The 19,898-nt window shown below is 41.5% G+C and overlaps 1 protein-coding gene across 32 annotated transcripts in view; it reads right to left on the bottom strand.

Annotated features, from left to right (window-relative positions):
- ZMYM2 (zinc finger MYM-type containing 2) overlaps positions 1-19,283 on the bottom strand; it is a 129,376-nt gene extending 110,093 nt beyond the window's left edge. For 6 of the 32 annotated variants that reach the window (XR_010150609.1, XR_010150612.1, XR_010150613.1 and 3 more), the window contains exons 1-2: positions 17,757-17,928; positions 16,572-16,640 (exon numbers count right to left, since the gene is read on the bottom strand). The gene's annotated coding sequence lies outside the window, so the exon portion shown is untranslated. Of the gene's footprint in view, positions 1-968; positions 1,024-16,571; positions 16,641-17,249; positions 17,341-17,462; positions 17,987-18,805; positions 19,071-19,106 lie in introns of those variants that run through there. The other 26 variants (XR_010150617.1, XR_010150621.1, XR_010150618.1 and 23 more) reach the window with 14 other exon arrangements.
- Between the last annotated feature and the right edge of the window lie 615 nt (positions 19,284-19,898).

Raw genomic sequence — 19,898 nt, 5'->3', positions numbered from 1 at the left:
AGAAAGTAAAATGGTGGTTACCAGGGGCTGGAGGAAGAGATAATTGGGGAACTGTTGTTTAATACGTAGAGTTCTGGTTTTATAAAATAAAAAAGGTCTGGAGATCTCCTGTGTGACAATGTGAATATACCCACTAATATTGAGCTGAACACTTAAAAGTGGTAAAAATAGTAAATTTTATGTTTTTTTTTTACAATTTAAAATAAAAAATAAAGAAAAAAAATAAAGTACCATTTCACACGCATTAGGATTGCTATTTTTCTTTCTTTTCTTTTTTTTTTTTTTTTTTGAGGTGAAGTCTCGCTCTGTCGCCAGGCTGGAGTGCAGTGGCATGATCCTGGCTCACTGCAACCTCTGCCTCCCAGGTTCAAGTGATTCTCCTGCCTCAGCCTCCCAAGTAGCTGGGACTACAGGCGCGCGCCAGCACACCCAGTTAATTTTTGTATTTTTACAAAAAATTTTTACCACGTTGGGCAGGATGGTCTCGATTTCTTGACCTCGTGATCTGCCCGCTTCGGCCTCCCAAAGTGCTGGGATTACAGGCATGAGCTACCGTGCCCGGCCTAGGATTGCTGTTTTTCTAAAAAAGGAGGTCAGGCGTGGTGGTGCTCACACCTGTAATCCCAATGCTTTGGAAGGCCAAGGTGAAAGAATCAATTGAGGCCAGGAGTTCAAGACCAGGCTGGGCAACATTGCAAGACTCCAGCTCTACATACATACATACATACATACATACATACATAAATTTTAAAAATGGAGGAAAAATTTTAAAAAAAGAAAAGTGCTGATAAAGACTTTCAGAAATTGGAACTCTTCTGTATTGCTGGTAAAAACGTAAAATGGTACCACACTGTGGAAAACAGTTTAATGGTTCCCCAAAGTCACATGTGGATATTAATCTATGACCCATCAATTTCATTGTGAGATATAAACCCAAAATAACTGAAAGCAATGACTCAAATAGATACCTGTACAACAATGATCACAGAAGCATTTTCACAACGGCCAAAAGGTGAAAACAACCTAAGTGTCCAACAAAGAGTGAACGGATAAATAAAATGTTGGTAAACATATACAGGGGAATATTATACAGCTTTAACAATGAATAAAACTCTGATACATACTACAACATAGATGAACTTTGAAAACATTATGCTAAGTGAAGTAGGCCAGACACAAAAGGACAAATATTGTGATTCCATTCATGAGGTAGTTCGATACAGAAGGTAGAACAGAAGTTACCAGGGGCTTGAGGAAGGGGAGACAAGGAATGCTAATGAGTATGGTTTCTATTTGGGATGATGAAAACATTCTGGCAATGGATAATGTTGATTTTTACAAGAAACTGTGAATGTACTTAATGTCACAAAATTGTGTACCCTTAAAAATGGTAAAAAATGGTCTTATGTTACTATACTTTTTTTTTTTTTTAAGAAAAGAAGACACCATATGGGGGAAAAAAATACCAAAAACAATGATATCCTATGAAAAGAAAATTTTTGTCATATCGTAATAAAATGAAGGCAAAGAGCTCCTACAATCAATGAGATAAACCACAATCAAATAGAATAAATGACAAAAAATAAACAGTTCACACACAAAAATCACTCTTAAATATGTATCTACAAAAATACTACTTAAATTCTGAAAGGCCACCAATTTTCTCTTACATTAACAAAGGCCCACCAAGTCTTAACAATATCCCATGCAGCAAGACTCCTATTCTGTTAATTGGTACAGTCTCTATAGAGGGCAACTAAAAAAACATTTCTTTGACCAAGCAATTCCACTTTTAGGCATCCATCCAACAGATATATTATCTCATATTTTAAAGAACAGGCCAGGCACAGTGGCTCACGCCTGTAATCCCAGCACTTCGGGAGGCTGAGGTGGGTGGATCACGAGGTCAGGAGTTAGAGATCAGCCTGGCCCACATGGTGAAACCCCATCTCTACTAAAAATACAAAAATTAGCCGAGTGTGGTGGCGGGCGCCTGTAATCCTAGCTACTCAGGAGGCTGAGGCAGGAGAATTGCTTGAACCCAGAAGAGACTGCAGAGAGCCGAGATCACACCACTGCACTCCAGCCTGGGCAACAGAGCAAGAGTCTGTCTCAAAAAAAAAAAAAGTAGAAGGATATTCATGGTAAAATCAAAAGATTTAAACAATCCAAATGTCTCAACACACAATGGATAAAATTAATGATGACAAAGACATACAACAAAACACCATGCAGCACTTCGAAACAATGAAGCAACTCTAAATGGACTTACATGCTAATAAGGATCAACCATAAATAAAAATTAAGTGTAAACAGCAAGGTATAAAACAATGCGTAAACGCACCACACACAGTATCTCTCGATAAACGCCCAAGAAAATGACAACAGTGGTTTGCCTCTAGGGAAGAGAATTGTGTAGATGAATCAGAGGAAGAAGAGTGAGTTTTCCTTCTCACTGTTTACCCTTTTCTACCTTTTAAAGTTGGTATCATATGCAAATATACTGGGATTTGATTAGGGTTTCACTGAATTTAAGAGATTAATCTGGAGACAAACTAAACATTTTTACATTATGGAAGTCTTCCCATTCAGACACTGGCACATCTTTCCATTTAAAGTTTTCTTATATGCCCTCTGGTAAGGGTACCCAACCTTTTGGCTACCCTGGGCCACATTGAAAAAACTGTCTTGGGCCACACATAAAATACACTAACACTAATGATAACTGATGAGCTAACAACAACAAAAAAAATCCAAAAAAAAAATCTCACAATGTTTTAAGAAGGTTTACAAATTTGTGTTGAGCCACACTCAAAAGACCTCCTAGGCAGCACGGGACCTGCGGGCTGCGGATTGGACAAGCTTGCCCTATGGTATTGTGTTGGGTTTTTTTTCTGTTTTTTGTTTTGTTTTTTGGTTTTTTTTTTTTTTTTTTTTTTTTTGAGATGGAGTTTCGCTCTGTCACCCAGCCTGGAGTGCAGTGGCATGATCTTGGATCACTGCAACCTCTGCCTCCCGGGTTCAGGCAATTCTTCTGCCTCAGCCTCTCAAGTAGCTGGGACTACAGGCGCACACCACCACGCCCTGCTAATTTTTGTACTTTCAGTAGAAACGGGGTTTCACCATGTTGGCCAGGCTGGTCTTGAACTCTTGACCTCAGGAGATCCACCTGCCTTGGCCTCCCAAAGTGCTGGGATTACAGGCAGAAACCACCATGCCCGGCCCCTCTATGGTATTGTTTTATAGTTTCCTTCATTAAAGTCTTGCATACTTCCTGTTATAGTTATTCCTATTTCTTACAAGAATAAAATGGATTTCTCCATTACATGAAAAAATTTATATAGCAAACAAAGATACCATAAATATATATACTTGTAGCTGGGCGCAGTGGCTAATGCCTGTAATCTCAGCACTTTGGGAGGCTGAGGTGGGCGGATCACCTGAGGTCAGGAGTTTGAGACTAGCCTGGCCAACACAGTGAAACCCCATCTCTACTAAAAATACAAAACTTAGCCAAGCCTGGTGGCGGGCACCTGTAATCCCAGCTACTCGGGAGGCTGAGGCAGGAGAATCGCTTGAACCCTGGAGGTAGAGGTTGCAGTGAGCCGAGATCGCACCATTGCACTCCAGCCTGGGTGATAAGAGCGAGACTCCATCTCAAAAAAAAAAATATATATATATATATACATATATATATCTATATATGTATATAAATAATTTGTAACAGCTATAACAAAAAATCGATACTTATACTTCAGAGGGAACACATTAAATTTAGCTATTTGATAATATACAGTGTTGGGAAGAATGTGGAAGAAGTGGTGGAAATGCAGTTGGTATAGAAGAATAACGGAGGGCAATTTGGCAGTTATCTATTAAAATATATAATATGCATATACTCTGACTCAGGAATTCCTATTCTCAGAATCTTCCCTAGAGAAAACACTCATAAATCTGAAGAAAATGCAAGTATATTCCTTGCAGGATTATCTACAATAGCAAAAAATTGGAAACAGACTGTCCATCAAAAGAATGTCTAAGCTGTATTATATCCATGCCATTAAATACTTCACGACAGTTAAAAAGGAGATCTTTCTGTATTAACTCTTAAAGACAGCTAAGACATACCACTAAGTGAAAAAAAAAGTTGCAAAAAGATATTTATACTATACATGTTTTTAAAAGGCATACACAAGATTACTAGATAATTCTTAAGGGTAAATGTAATACATACTAAAGTGATATTCTTAACCTTTGCAGAATGGAGACAGGGACCAGAAAACCAAAGACAGATAACATAAATTATGTATTCACATTGCTTACAATTTAGCCACAAATCTGTTGAACATATCTCTATTAGATACCTAAAACAAAGGTAGTCTGGCTTTAGAAAATGATAGGAACCATTTAATTCATGTACTCAGCTACTAAAAATCCATTCAAGGGTTATGACAGAGTCTAAACAAAAATCCCTTTGATCTAATAAATACATGAATAAATCAATTATTTCATTCAGGGATCTCTAGGGTGTAGAATTTCTAGAGGTAAGAAATAATTTCTTCTCTCCTATAGGACCAAAATTTAACTACAAGGTACTTTCAAGTAATTTTAACTTTCTTTGGGGATCTCATCCATTCCCATGATTTAAAATAATACCCTAATACCCCTAAACTCCTTAATTTATCTCAATCAAGATGTTTCAAAATGCCAAACTGCCTACTCTCTACATCTAGTTTTTTTTTTTTAACTTGCTCTATCCCCTTTTATCTGTACCTCTTCCAGTTTTTGCCATTTCACGATGTTTTATGTCTAGTGACTCAATAATAGAAATCTGGAGATCATTCTTAATTTTTTCTCCTTTCTTCCCCTACAGCCTGCAATCATCACGTGCTCTTCCTACTTCCAAAATAAATCTCGAAATTGTCCACTTCTACCCATCTCTGCTACTATCCTTCTTGCCCGAGAAGTCCACCATTTTTCTGCTGGAATACTGATATTACTTACTATATTCCCGAGAATATCTAAAGAACTTCTTAAAAATGAATCGGCTGGGCATGGTGACTCACTCCTGTAATCCCAACACCTTGTGAGGCTGAGGCAGGTGGATCACCTGAGATCAGGAGTTCGAGACCAGCCTGACCAACATGGAGAAACCCCGTCTCTACTAAAACTACAAAATTAACCTGGTGTGGTGGCACATGCCTGTAATCCCAGCTACTTGGGAGGCTGAGATAGGAGATTAGCTTCAACCCCGGAGGCAGAGGTGGTGGTGAGCCGAGATCACACCACTGCACTCCAGCCTGGGCAGCAAGAGTGAAACTCCATCTCAAGAAAAAAAAAAAAATATATATACATATATATATATATATATACACACACACACACACACACATATAAACTAAAAATGAAATCAGACTACAACATTCACTTACGTGGCTTTTCAGTATACTTAGGAGAAAGCCTACAATTCTTCCCCTTACCTGTATGTAATATTTCCGTATGCTTTGATCCCTACCTACAATCTAGGTTCACTTTCAGCCCTACTCTTCCCCACCTTGCTCATTAAGCTTCAGCTAAACTAAACTAAGCCTTCTTTCAGGCTGTGGAAGAGTTCAAGCTCCTCATCTCAGGATCTTCCTCTGCCTGAAAGACTCCTTTTCACGCTTCCGTCTATTCTCTGCTTAAATGTCTCTCTCTCAAAGAAAAGATCCTCCTGCGTCAAACACTCCACTAATCCATCGCTGGTCTCAATTAGGTGTCTCCTGCTACAATCTCAGATCATACTCATTTCCTCAGCTGCATTTATCCAATTTGTAGTTATGTTTGTTGATTTGTAATCTGTAACCCCCAGAAGACTGCAAGGTCCATGAGGGAAAAGACCTATGCTCTTATTGCCTTACTATAACCTTGAACTTAATAAAAGCCTGGCCAATAAATATTTACTGAATGAATATTTTTCTTTAATAAATAACCTTTCTGAGAGGATGCCCTTTTTTTTTTTGGTTTGGGGTTTTTTCACTCCTCCCTGACCCACACTGAATTCTGGCTCTCTCTCTTCTTGTGTGCATAGGACAATCACTTCACCCCCAAGCCCATTTCCCTGTTAAAAATGGAAAATTAGAATAACTTCCTCAAAAGATGAAACAAGCTAAAATATAATTTATCTCTATCCTTTGTCTTTGGTCCTAATTTTTTTTACTTCCATATTCATCTACGTAATTACAGTTAGTAACATGACCTGATTTTAGTCCCTAATGAAAGGTTATCATACCCTATCCCTGTGATCCCCTTTACCAAAAAAGGTAAATAAACCCATACTTCCTTCTCCAAACATAGTTTAAAAACTACAACAGCAAAAATAAACTTCAACTACACACGTTAATTTGGAAACAAATCATCAAACATTCATTTATTCTTATGACCACTTGTTGGTGTTCCAAATCTATAATCTAGTGTAATGACTGTTTTTGATAACAAATTTTCCATAATGTTTAAACAGATGGAGTAGAGGGCTTTTAAAAAAACATTACCTTCTTTACGTGACTTCAAATGTTCCATGATTAAGACCTCATCTAACCTAAAGAAACAACAATACTTGCATCAATAAGCAAATGAGACCACAGATCCAATAAGGTAGACTTCAGGTACTAAGAATCTATTTCTCTAATACAGACTATTACTAAGTAAAAATCTCTTGCCTCTGTTTCATAAGACTCAAAACTCTTTTTTAACCAGCATTTTTTTCTTGAGATGTTCAAATGTTTCAGATTGCTTTAAAAAAGAAAAAAGTCAAAGGAATACAGAGCATAGAGTATCAGAATTTCCTTATTAGACAAATTTCAGAAAATAAAAAATCTTATCACTTACAATTCAATAGCTTTTTATTTTTTAAATTATCTAGTAAATAAAGTGAGCCTGAAGCAAAGAAGGCAACCCTCAATAAATCTTAACTAAAGAAAGCAGTCCTCAGTAAGTCTTATTTTGCTGATCTCTTTTATTCAATCCCTTCCTTCATATCTTGAGTTATACTTTTGCCTCTGAATTTCATCATACATCTAACACAATAACTACCAATTATGAAAAACATGCTTGACAGCACTCTCATCACAAGTTCCTTGAAAAGACCTTATACTATATTATGACCCCATTTTGCAGTTGAGTAAATTACTCTGTACAATCAAGTAAATCTCCTACGGCACACAGCTGTAGGTGGCACACGCAAAGTTTGTACCTAAAAAGTCCACATACCTTTCATTATACCACATCATCTTCCCATCAGCTAGAACTAAGACTAGTGAACTGGCCTAATAAACTGATCACTAGAATTCAAACAATCAGCTAAAGACTTCTGCAACATAAGGATAGGGAACGGAAAATAAGGATGTCAGACTGCGATGAATACATCCATTGTTGATAGTAACAGTATATATGCAAATTATTAGTGTGATGACCAGGTGGAAAAATCATAAGAATACATTTTAAAGTTTAAACACTGGTCTCAAGGGGAATGGAATTATGCAGGAACTCTCATTTTCTATGTCACATATATTTCTTACTGCATAAAGATATTAAGGGAATGTTTTATTTTTATAACCAAAATATTCTTTAAGAAGTGTCCTTTGTGATATGCATATAATTATTCATTTCTGTTTATTACCTATTACACTTTGTTTATATTTACTCATTTATATGACTACCTCTCTGAACTGAACAGTGAGAACTTACATGAAAAACACACATAACACACTTCCTACTTGATTTTTTCTTTTTAAAAGGGTTTTTAAGTCCAGGCTTAATTTTTATTTTGTTTCACATGCCAACAGAAATTTCTCAAGTTTTTGCAAAATGAGCAATGTCATCGGACTGAGCTTTAGGAAAAATTAATCTGGCTACAATGGAGTCAAGAATAGGAAGAAACTGCCTTGTAAATAATTCCGTTTTCTAACAGACTAAGGTGAAAGTTAAAAGCATAGTAAGAGCTAAAGATGACAGTAAAGGACACTTAAAGGTCTCAACATTAGTCTAGTGAGGGGAGGTCTGGTGCGGTGGCTCACGCCTGTAATCCCAGCACTTTGGGAGGCCAAGGTGGGCAGATCACCTGAGGTCAGGAGTTCGAGACCAGCCTAGCTAACATGGTTAAACCCCATTTCTACTAAAAATACAAAAAAATTAGCCAGGCACAGTGGCGCGCACCTGTAATCCCAGCGCACCTGTAGTCCCAGCTACTCGGGAGGTTGAGGCAGGAGAATCGCTTGAACCCGGGAGGCGGAGGTTGCAGGGGACCGAGATCACACCATTGCGCTCCAGCTTGAGCAAGAAAAGCAAAACTCTGGCTCAAAAAAAGGAAAGTCTAGCGAGGGGAAGTGAAGGAGGTGGTCATAACTATGAGACCACATTAAGCCCTAGAAGCAAAAATTTTAAATGTTACAGAATTAAGACAAAAAGAAGCAGTTAAAAGATTTGGCAATTAGGTCACTAGCGACCTCAGAAGAGCAGATTTGTTATAGTGTTGACAGTGCAGATCAGACAGTGGATTTCTTTCTAAAGTATAGGGAAAAGAAGAAATCGTTAGAAAAAGATGCAGAGATTCTGGAGGATAAAGCATTTTTATCTCGATGGAGGATAAAGCACTGCAGACTAATGAAAAAGCTAGAAGAGGGAAGTCGGTGAAGAGAAACATAGAAATTCTTCTAGTCATTACCAGATAAGCACACAGTAAGTTTACCATACCAGGTGGTGGCAGCAAATTCATTATGTTTGGTCCATATAAACAGACAGTTTAAGAATTGCAGCTGCTATTAACTGAGCACCTACTATTGGCCAGGTGCATACCCTGTATTATTTTTAGTCCTCACCTCAACAATCTCAGGAAACCAGGCATTACCATACTCATTTGTTAACTGACTGAACTACAGCTCAGATGTTACATGACTTGCCTGATATCGCAAACTGGTAAATACCGGAGCAAAATTGTTTTTAATAGTTATATTAAAGCATAATGTACGTGTAGTAAAATTTACTTAAGTGAAAGATTTGATAAATGTATTAAATGTATATACTTCTGCAACAATCACCACAATCCAGTTTTATATAACACTCTATCACCCCAAAACTCCCTTCATGAGCAGGTTTAAGCCTGAATCTGTATGACTCCAACTCATGTCATGCTACAATGAGAAAAATGGCTTTTTTTGGCAGAAAATCTGCAAAATTAAGTCGTTAGCCTTCCAATCTTCTCTTAGTACTCACTAGTTCCCTTTCCATGTGAGGCCCTTATATATCTCTAGAACCATACTCACATATCATGATCTCACCAAATTCACAAGTTTACTGTAATTTGGAAACATACCCCCTAAAAGGACAGTATAATCAGACTTTTATATAGGATGCTATTACAGATACTGTGCTCTTTTTTTAAAAAAAGCAAAAGGAGTTAGGAAAAGGAAAGACAAATGAACAGGTAAGTCCAGGAGGAAGACTGAATGAAAACAGAAGAGTAAGGTCCTTGAAAAAGGAAAATGTGATATACAAATAAAGAGAACATAAAATAACAGAAGTCAGGAGTCTGTGTCATGGAAGAGAGACTAACTGGAACAGAAGCTTCTCTTCCATAAGCAATGTAAAACGGTACAGAGACATAGGATGGAATGACTTCCTAGGCAGGAGTTAACACTTATTTGGCTAAGAAACAGGACTATACAATAATCAGACAGACAAAAATCAAAATAAAGTGAGACAATATTCATAGTAAAGTTATAAAGCTAAAACTTGTTAAATTTTATAATCATGATTTTCCTATAACTAATTAAAACAAGTGCAAATTTTTCTTTAGGTGAAAAAACAAGCAGGCTGGGCGCAGTGGCTCACGACCATAATCCCAGCACTTTGGGAGGCCAAGGCAGGCAGATCACCTGAGGTCAGGAGTTCGAGACCAGGCTGACCAACATGGAGAAACCCCGTCTATACTAAAAATACAAAATTAGCCCGGCGTGGTGGCACATGCCTGTAATCCCAGCTACGCAGGAGAAATGCTTGAAACCAGGAGGTAGGGGCTGCGGTGAGCCCTGATCACACCATTGCACTCCAACCTAGGCAACAAGAGCAAAACTCTGTATCCAAAAAAAAAAAAGAATTATAGACATATAAGAATTCAGGCCTGGTGCAGTGGTTCACATCTGTAATCCCAGCACTTTGGGAGGCTTAGGCAGGTAGATAACCTGAGGTCGGGAGTTCAAGACCAGCCTCACCAACATGGAGAAACCCCATCTCTACTAAAAATACAAAACTAGCCAGGCGTGGCGGCTCATGCCTGAAATCCAAGCTACTCAGGAGGCTGAGGCAGGAGAATCACTTGAACCCGGGAGGCGGAGGTTGCGTTGAGCCAAGATTGCACCATTGCACTCCAGCCTGGGCAACAAGAGAGAAACTCTGTCTCAAAACAAAACAAAACAAAACAAAACAAAAACAAAAAAAACAAAAAAAAACAAGCAAATATAGAATTATAAATATATAAGAATTCAGGCCTGGTGCGGTGGCTCACACCTGTAATCCCAGCACTTTGGGAGGCCCAGGCAGGTGGATCACCTGAGTTCAGGAGTTCAAAACCAGCTGGCCAACACAGTGAAACCCTGTCTCTATTAAAAATACAAAAATTAGCCAGGTGTGGTGGTGCACACTTGTAATCCCAGCTACACAGGAGGCTGAGGCAGGAGAATTGCTTCAAGTTGAACCCAGGAGGCGGAGGTTGCAGTGAGCTGAGATCATGCCATTGCACTCTGGTCTAGGCAACACAGCAAGACTCCGTCTCAAAAAAAAAAAAAAAGAATTCAGATACCATATCAGGGCCAGAAATAATTAAAATGATTAAAATAAGATATGACAAGCCTGGAACGAAAAAAAGTACAAATCTAAACAGAAGGATAAAATAAAATTTTCATTTAACTTATATTTTCACTTCCACCCAAACCTTTCCTTAGTTCTATAGAACTAGAAACACAATTCACTAAGTCTAGATGAAATGCTCTTCCAAGCAGAGCCAAAGAAACTGCTAGCCCATAATTAACAGAACACATATTTTATGACTATCTAATATATAACAGGTGTTGTAATATCCAATTTGTTAAATCAGTCCCCTGATTATTACCCTGAACGCTCTGTCTAGTCCAACTTGATATTCCAAGAAACACTATTCTTCCTAGGAAAAAGACATACCTCTTTGAAATGAATGATTATAAAACTGTTCCAGTATTAGAAGAAAAGTCATTTTTTAATGTTAAGTAACAAAACCCAAAAATTTAGTTGTCAATTCTTACACTAGTAAGTCCAGAGATGGTATCCAGGTGACTACGGCAGAGAGTAATATACACATGTATGGCTATAAAGTAAAAAGAATTTGTCTCACTGTATTATAGTCACATTTTACAAACATTATTCTGTCTGCAACTTCTAACTGTGCATCCCAATGTTACTTAGAATAGCTATGTAAGTATTTTTCTTTTTTTTTTTATTATACTTTAAGTTTTAGGGTACATGTGCACATTGTGCAGGTTAGTTACATATGTATACATGTGCCATGCCGGTGCGCTGCACCCACTAACTTAAGTATTTTTCTTATCCAACCTAAATGCATGGTTAGAGACAAATAAGTTTAATGCAAGAGTTTTAACAGATCTTTCCCAACATTTGCATATGAAGTTGCAACAATTAGTTATATTCCTAGCAAATTTATCCTGATTACAATTTAACATTAACTTGTAATATAAAAAAACATTTTTATGGATAAATTTTTAAAAACTCTTTAGACTAATTTATAAATTCACAAAAACTAATCTGACCTTGAAATTCACTAGGAACACTTAGAGAGAAAAAAAAAATCTGGAACCCTCTGAAAAAGAGAGAAAAACCTAATCCTTGGCAGCCTACTGACATTAAAGAGAACGGTCTAAATTAAGAATAAACAAAAACAAGATGATAACTTATACTAATAAAACATAAACGTGCAAAAGTTTTTAAAAACCCAACCTACTGGCTGGGCATGGTGGCTCACGCCTGAAATCCCAACACTTTGGGAGGCCAAGGTGGGAAGATCGTTTGAGTCCAGCAGTTTGAGACCAGTGTGGACAACAAAGTGGGTCCCTGTCTCTACAAAAAACCGACCTATTAAACTTGCATTATCTATTTCTGTGAATAATCACTTTATTTTTTTTTTTATTTTTGAGACAGTCTCTCACTCTATTGCCCAGGCTGGAGTGCAGTGGTGCAATCTTGGCTCACTGCAACCTCCACCTCCCAGTTTCAGGTGATTCTCCTACCTCAGCCTCCTGAGTAGCTGGCATTACAGGTGCCTACCACCATGCCTGACTAATCTTTGTATTTTAGTAGAGACAGGGTTTCACCACATTGGCCAGGCTGGTCTCGAACTCTTGACCTCAGGTGATCCACCCGCCTCAGTCTCCCAAAGCTAAGATTACAGGCGTGAGCCACTGAGCCCGGCCAACCAGTTTACTCTTACGTCATTTCTTGAAATAGCAAACATGAATATTTACAGAACATTAATCAAATCAGTAAAACTAAAACCCAACAGCTATACCCTTCTTTCAAATTAAAGAGCATTGATTTTTCTTAAAATTTATTACTTCTAATTTTCAATGGACTGTTATAAAGTTAAAAATAAAACAGGACTAAGAACAAATCTCAAAGTCATACTAATCAAGTGATTTTGCTAACCTCTCTGCACATCTTTTTAAACTCTTAAAAAGAGTTTAAAAATGTTTACGAAAATTCATTCTGCAGCTCCACAGAAGTGCTTCAAGTATTGTGTAAAGCTTGATCCAAAAAAAATTAATATATCTTAAATATGCACAAAAACAACAGATATATTCAAATGTGTTATAATCCAAATTTTAACACATTTTAAAATGACCAACTCATCTTGTTGTCAAGCATTTGGTGATGACCATAAAGACCCTTTTCATATGTCTATTTTAGTAAGAGACATCAAAGACTATGAAGTGATTTGTTTAAAAAACCAGGTTGTAAATATAAAAATGTGCAACTCCAACTACATAAAAAAAAAATTCTTGCTGGTATACAACCAAAATAAAATATGAAAATAAGCTGCAACGGTTACTCAGATTGCTGCACTCAAATTCATGGATTTATCCAACTAATTTTTCTCATTGACAACTTTGTAAGTGTTATATATTGGAGACCTGCATTAGAACTTTTTGATCTGAATACTTCAAAAGTCCTGTTCACTTCTATGCTTTGACAGGAATATAAGAAAATTAACCAACTGAAGTGTTTTTAAAGGAGCAAAACGCAGGGAGTCAAAGCAATTTATTTCTTCCCTAAATTGAAATGCCCTACATAAAATACTATTTGTGAATCCAATGAGAGAAAACACTTGAGTTTGGGCTCTCCTTGCATTCGCTAAAAAAATCACATGCAGGCCGGCACGGTGGCTCACGCCTGTAATCTCAGCACTCTGGAAGGTTGAGGCGGGCAGATCACCGGAGCTCAGGAGTTCGAGACCAGTCTGGCCAACATGGTGAAACCTTGTCTCTACTAAAAATCCCCATCTCTACTAAAAATACAAAACTAGCCAGGTGTAGTGGCACGTGCCTGTAGTCCCAGCTACTTGGGAAGCTGAGGCAGGAGAATGCTTGAACCCTGGAGGCGGAGGCTGCAGTGAGCAGACATCACGCCACTGCACTCCAGCCTGGATGACAGAGACTCTGTCTCAAAAAAAAAAAAAAAAAAAGGCTGGGCAAGGTGGCTTACGCCTGTAATCTCAGCACTTTGGGAGGCTGAGGCAGGCGAATAACTTGAGGCCAGGAGTTCGAGATCAGCCTGACCAACATGGTGAAATCCTGTTTCTACTAAAAATACAAAATTGGCCAGGCACAGTGGCGCATGCCTGTAATCCCAGCTACTTGGGAGGCTGAGGCAGGAGAATCACTTGAACCCAGGAGGCAGAGGTTGCAGTGAGCCAAGATCACATCACTGCACTCCAGCCTGGGCAACAAGAGTGAAACTCCATCTCAAAAAAAAAAAAAAAAAAAAAAAAAAATATATATATATATATATATATATATATCCCATGCAATTTGAATAGCCCAGTCTTCTCATAATAAACGACATTTATTATGATATATATTAATAATATTGTCAAATGGTATAGAGACATATTAATGCTAGAGAGACAGAAAATATAACATTTCTAATTATACCATGCCTTTTGACACCAGGGTTTCAGCATTTCATACCCATTCTTCCCATCACATTAATACCAGAGCATCTGACTGAAGGTAAAGATTCACTTTGTCTCAAATGCATTAATATTAAATTTGTACACTTCTGTACCTCAAACAAGGGCAAAATACAATAAAACTGAAAAAATAAAAACTGTTGTTCAAAGATAATATAAGCTCTATATCCACACAGAAGTTTAAAATGTTCATATGTCAGCATATATGTCATACTTGAGTGATTCAGGATTGTCTCACCACATGAGATACAAAAGCCCAGCCCATGGAAAAGTAGGGACCACTTTATATCTTCCTCCCAACAATTTAAAAGGATAGGTGGGAGGGAACAGATATTAGAAAGGATGCACTAAAGAAATATGCCATAAATATGCAAAGTATTTTTAACTGTCAAAATACTTTGTAAATGGATCTAAAAGCACTTACATATGTTCCTACTGTATAATAAAAGTACTTATTTAGTCAAGGCCAATTAAAAATCATCAGGTTATCTTCATCTTACTGTCTAGCACATAGCAGCATCACTAGTTGCTGTTTTTAAGTAAAGAAATGTTCAACTCTAAGCTAAATCGTTAAGCAAAACAAGAACCATTCTGGTATTATGTAAAAGCAGCACTGCTTTCCGTTAGTATACATATGTTGACATTACAGAAAAGTACTGATTTTGCATTTTTTATGTTCCTCATCTCCAAATATCTACTAAACACAACCAATTATCAAGCTTCCCCTATCAACATAACTAAGAACAAAGAAAAAAAATCCTAGAAAGATAAATCTTTTGTGAAAATATGTGGCGATAAGCATCATCCATCTATTTGAAAGATCTAACCCTTGATTCATTATTGAATGATCTGATGCCTGAGATGAACTTCAAACTCATTAGAGATGTTATATTCATTCAAGTTAGCAATATTTAGAAAACAATTACAGACTGTAAATTGTACAGACACATTGAAAAAGAGACTATGTTAATTCTGATCCAAACAGCCCGTTAGTTTTGAAACAAGGCAGTATAAAAATATAATTGATAACTGTGGTTATCAACATCACTGGGTTTTCGTGATAATTAAATTACTTAACACATGTTAAAAATTAGTGTGGGCACGTATTGATAATTTTAGAATGTGAATGATGGGTACATGGAGGTTCAGTACACTATTCTTACTAGTAAAATTTAGAGTTTCCATAATAAACTTAAAAAAAAAAAAAAACCTTAGAATTGGGCTAGCATACAATAAGGGCTCAATACATGCCATACGTATTACCCTGTGGGCTACTTGCTAAGATTAAAGGAAAGTGTCCTGGACTGTGCCTAGAACGATGTATATTTAATATAAGTTACTATTCTCACATCATCCTTCACAATGTATATTCAGCAAATGCTTATCAATTAACTATTTTTTGAACCATGTGGACTGAATACTTAAGCGTAAATAACTCATCTCTGACTCTGACAGAGATCTACAAGTTACCACATCAACTGTCAATGGGCTCCAGAGACATAATGTGTCCAGAGTGCTGACTTCAGATACTTTTAGTTTCAATTGCCTGAAGGAAAATATGGAAAACTGGCTATCTTCATCTTCCTCTCTAGCACATTACATAGTTGCCTTAAAACCAACAAATTAAATAATTCTCAGGTAACACATTCAAAAATGATCGTTAAGTTAAAGATGATCAACATGGAAGATGGGGAACGAAGAAAGTAACTAGATCAGTACACTGGACTGATCAGCATACTACTTGGTGAACAAGATAGTACTAGAGGAGTTGACTCCCTTTCCTAAGCAAATACATGAAAAAGATCTAGCAACTCATGAGCCGTAAGTGTCAAAATATGTGTTTCCAGCAGACATAAACAAAAATATAAATGATTATTTCTATGTTTCCAATTCCTTCAATCCATTAGCCATTGTTTAAGGAAGAAAAAATGTTCAGGTTGCATGCACAGCATTCAACAAGAAATAACTTTAATTCCCATTTTGGAACTCTAGAGGGCACCAGAAATATGCCCTCCTTTGCACCACCCCTCCTCCCGGGTAACGTGAGCAGCTGCAGAAGCCCGTCGTCTGGTTGCTGAGGTTGGTATTGCAGCAGCAGGAGCGATGTCTGCAGCGGTGGAAACAGCAGCGCCCACTCCCAGCTGCCTCACCAGCCATTACCCAGGCTTCGCCCTGGGGGCAGCTGCCACCCAAGGGAAAGCTCCTCCCCCTCAAAACAACGGGGAGGGCCAGGTCCCATAGCTTAACCCCTACAACCTGACAATGTCCTCTATTAGCAACAAATTAGGGGCAAAGGACTCACAATGGGGGTGTTTTCCTCCTCACTTTCTGCCAAGGATGCACCAGACAGGGCTGAAGGCGATTCTTGGTCCTGGGATAGGAGGAAAAAAGAAAAATGTATCAAAAACACACAACCTGGTGGGAGAACCCAACCCTTTCTGCCAGAAGGAGGCAGAGAAGGGAATAAGAGGTCAAGGAGGTTCGGTCCTTCTATTATTACCCCCACCATGCGCACAACAGCCCCCTCCTGCGTAAGTGGGGCAAAACAGCGCAAAATACATATCTGGGGCCAAAACCCATGTGAAAGGCAAAATCTGGAAGGGAGGGGGCCTAAGGACACCGAACCTGCTCCCGGGAAGGGAGGGGGGAAGGGAAAACGTTGCCTCGACGCCAGCAAGGGATTTGTATTCCCTCCTAAATTTGCCCACCCAGCGTCATCCCCGTCACTCCAAGTACCAATTCAGAGGTAAGGGGCGGCTCACGTCACCGCTGGGCCGATATCGCCCACATTTGCCCCAAGCAGTTGCCCTGGGCCTGAGGTTTGCCCCCCCCTGCAGTCGGCGACCGGCAGCGCTGCCTCCCCGTCCGCCATTAGAGACCCAGCCAAACAATACGTGCGGAGCAAGAGCCGCGCAGCGCAGCGCCGAGGAAAAGAAGAGCGAAGGAGAGGACCCGGCGGAGCAGAGGCAGCAGCCCTCACCCCGAAAAACTTGGGGACCTCGGCTCCGGTGGACAGGGTGGGAGCGCTGCCCCGAGAGCGGAGACCCAGCCGGGGCGCCCCTCCCCCGCCCCCCGCCGGAGAGAAAGGAAAATGCCCCGCGACCTCCCCGGGCGGCCGGCACCCCCGCCCCGCCGTCCCGCCGTCCCGCCGCCCCGCCGGCCCCGCGACCCCCGCCGCTGGCGGCCGCCTCACCCAGCCCTCCCGGCCTCGCCCGCACTCTCCCAGCCCCTCGGGCCGCACGCAAAGGCGCCTCTGACATGAGCGCAGCCCCGAGCTGCCCCCGAGGCCCCGACGCGGCAGCGGCGACGGCGGCCGCGCCGCGGGGTATTAATCCCGGGTCGGTGGGAGGCTCCGGAGGCTGCCCTCACCCATCTCCGCCTCCCTAGTCGCCTCCGCCTCCGCCTCCTCCTCCGGAGGCTGCGCTGCTCCCAGCCACCCCCACTCTCGGCGGCCCTGGACTGGAAAGACAGCGGGGATAAGCCTCACCCGGTTCTGGCTGCGGCTCCGCGGAACGAACCTCCCCTCCCCCGGCCCACCCCCCTTCGGCGACACGCACAACTCCGCTCGGTCCAGTCCCGGCTTTAGCGCTGGTGAGGAGGAGGAGGCGGAGGAGGCGGCGGCGCGGCCGAGCCCGGGGGAGGCCCCGCCCTCCGCGCGCTCATTGGCTGACGGGGAAGGCTGGCCGGAGCGCCTCGGGCACGCCCATTGGCTCCGACGGCCGTCCTTCAGGGCCCCCCCTCGGTAGGGTGGTCCGAAGGGCTGTCCGTCAGGTGCGGGCCACTCCCCCGGCCCTGCCGTTCCACTCCCGCCTCCGCCGGCCCTCGACTCCCGGCCGGGTCCCCTCCCCGCCGGTCCCCCGCCCCCACCCACCGGGTCTGCCAGGGTCAGGAGCCCGAGATTCGCTGCCCGCCGTACCGAACCCGCTTCGGCTCCTCGGGGCCCGGGGCTCTCCGGGACCTACACAGCCCGGGAGACTCCGGCGGGGCCGCCTGCCCTCGCCCGAGCCCGGGCGCCCAGGCCGCGGCAGCGGCTCCCAACGCCTCTGCCCGAGGAGAGCCGCGGCCTCGATGCCCCAACGCCCTCCCTGTCCAGTTGCTTGAAGGTCCCTGCGAGGGGCGAGGCCGGGGAGGCGCTGGAGCGGGTCCGAGTGGGCTTTCGGGACCGCGGGTGAACTGGAATCCCGACCGCGCTGGGGGCAGTGGAGGCCCTTCCACCCTCGCCGCGCCCCGTGGGGAATAGTCCCCCACCTCCCGCCATGGCTGCAGCAGGAGGAGACGACGTCCTCCATTTTGTCGGAACGACTGTGGGAACTTGGGACCCCCTAAAAAACAAACCCCGTGGGGCCGGGAAACTTGCCCTCGGGAAGCCCCAACTGGACTCTGCCATTCGGCCAAGGGAACAACCCCGGCTGCTGGCGTCTGCGTCCGCGGGGCCATAGGGGACGGGCACGACGGTGGAGAGACCCAGACGCAGCTCCCCGCCTCCATCAACCAAGATGGAGGGAGCTGCGGGCTCCCCTGGAGCTGGGCTCCCACCGGTTGGAGGGGCTGAGGCCTGCCCTGGGGCGTCCTTGGGCGCCGCCGTCCTGTGCTCCGCAGCCCGGGGCGCTGGCCCTGCCCAGGCCTCTCTACCGCCTGCCACCGTCTCCTGGTCCTCAATGGTTGATGGAGACTCCATGGAGGCTCCCTCCACAGCCCGCTGCATTGCGGGGCGCACTCGCTGCGGCCGCCGGGGGGAGCGGAGTCAGGGACAGACGGCGACAGGCGCCCGAGGAGGGCGGGCCCCACAGGCCACCTCCACGAGGGGTCTTCTCTTTTGTTCCTCGTCTACACCTACGTCTTCGGCGGACGTCATGGTGCTGAACCATTTCCAAGACTCACGTAAAGATGGAAGCGATGTCGCTTTCGTCTCGCCCTGGCGGTTCTTAGTGGGATTACAACTGAGGATGTTGGTTATTTTCCCACCCAAATGGATGGGCGACTTCTCAATTTCACGATTATCTGACACCATTGCCTATTAATAAACATATATGATAATACAGTTTCAAGTTCAACACAATATTGATGAACATGAAGTTTTTAGTGAGGTTAATCACCTGTGAAAGACTGATGTGTAAACTAATAGACGCAACTTACAGAGGATAATCTAGTAGAAGTTGAATTCATTCACTCATTAAAAAAAATAAATCAAGTAGGCTTTCCACCTTGTACTAAATACCTTGAATACACTGTTCTCTTTTATTGAAAAAAATTAATAAAATGTACTTGAACCAGCTTTTCAAAAAGTATCACTAATTTTTAGGAAACTTTGTAACTAAAATTTTTTAGTTTTAAATACACTAAAATAGCCTCTTAAGATTTTATATTACACAGTACTGTTTTAGACTGAAAAACTATCATCACAACAGAAACATCACAACAAAAACAGCCACGATCATCAAAACAAACATCCTCTACTACCAAATTGTAATAATTTGGTGAAAACTTACATCATTCCTTTTCTGCTGCCAGGTCCTATTGCAGTAGCTTCAGCTCATTGAATTTACATTTAGAAGACTAAAGTAGACTAATACTTCCAAATAAGCTCTGTGATAAATGATAAATTGGGTCGCCACGTAGTGTTCAGTTG

This window comes from Pan troglodytes, chromosome 14, assembly GCF_028858775.2.
Source record: "Pan troglodytes isolate AG18354 chromosome 14, NHGRI_mPanTro3-v2.0_pri, whole genome shotgun sequence".
Classification (NCBI taxonomy): domain Eukaryota; kingdom Metazoa; phylum Chordata; class Mammalia; order Primates; family Hominidae; genus Pan; species Pan troglodytes.
The sequence above is the reverse complement of the archived record's forward strand: the minus strand, read 5'-3'. Positions and strand labels throughout refer to the sequence as shown.